The sequence below is a fragment of the Schistocerca serialis genome, chromosome 1 (assembly GCF_023864345.2).
Source record: "Schistocerca serialis cubense isolate TAMUIC-IGC-003099 chromosome 1, iqSchSeri2.2, whole genome shotgun sequence".
Classification (NCBI taxonomy): Eukaryota; Metazoa; Arthropoda; class Insecta; order Orthoptera; family Acrididae; genus Schistocerca; species Schistocerca serialis.
Genome location: NC_064638.1, coordinates 417105573 through 417106422, shown reverse-complemented (window position 1 = coordinate 417106422; position 850 = coordinate 417105573). Strand labels below are relative to the sequence as shown.

General features: G+C 49.9%; 1 pseudogene; it reads left to right on the top strand.

Annotated features, from left to right (window-relative positions):
* The first annotated feature begins 431 nt into the window (after window positions 1-431).
* Window positions 432-549, top strand: LOC126426159 (5S ribosomal RNA; annotated as a pseudogene).
* The last annotated feature ends 301 nt before the right edge of the window (window positions 550-850 follow it).

Below are 850 nucleotides of genomic sequence, written 5' to 3'. Positions count from 1 at the left end.
GCGCTTGCTTTGTCGATCATGACTGCTGCTGCATACTGGTAGTCGTTTATCTGGGGTGCTTAGTTAACTTTTGGATACAGCTTTGGAAATCTTCAGGCTCTCCGACACCCTCTTCAACCAATGGTGACTTAGTGAAGTATGACGTTATCTGTGGCATAAGTCTCTGCGAAAAACCAGGATGTATTCCATCTGGCGCTTGAGATATTCCTCGTTTTAATTTCGTCACTGCGAACACAAACTCTTCTCGCACAAACAGAGAGGTTGCAGTGAAATCCAAACACTCTTGGTCAGACTGTTCTTAACTGGTGTGTTGATGGTTAACAAAGAAAGAATGGAAGAAACTTTGGAGTTTTTAACGCCACATCGCCATTAGAGACCGGATTGGTGGAATGATGATGAAGGAAATTGGCCGTGACCATTTCAAAAGAAGTGCCAACGGCTTTGCCGCGGTGATAATACCGGTTCCCGTCAGATCACCGAAGTCAAACGCTGTCGGGTTGGACTAGCACTTGGATGGGTGACCATCCGATATGCTGAGCGCTGTTGGCGAGCGGGGTGCACTCAGTCCTTTTGAGGCAAACTGAGGAGCTACTTGATTGAGAAGTAGCGGCTCCGGTCCCGGAAACATACGGCCGGGAGGGCTGTGTGCTGATCACGTAACCCTCCATATCCGCATCCGGTAACGCCTGTGGGCTGAGGATGACACGACGGTCGGTCGGTCCCGTTGGGCCTTCATGGCCTGTTCGGGCGGAGAGAGAGAGAGAGGTTTCAAAGGAACTGTCACAGAATTTTCTTAAGCATTGTTGGGCAACCACACGCTTTCGTCATTTAGCCGTCACCAGTCCACGAG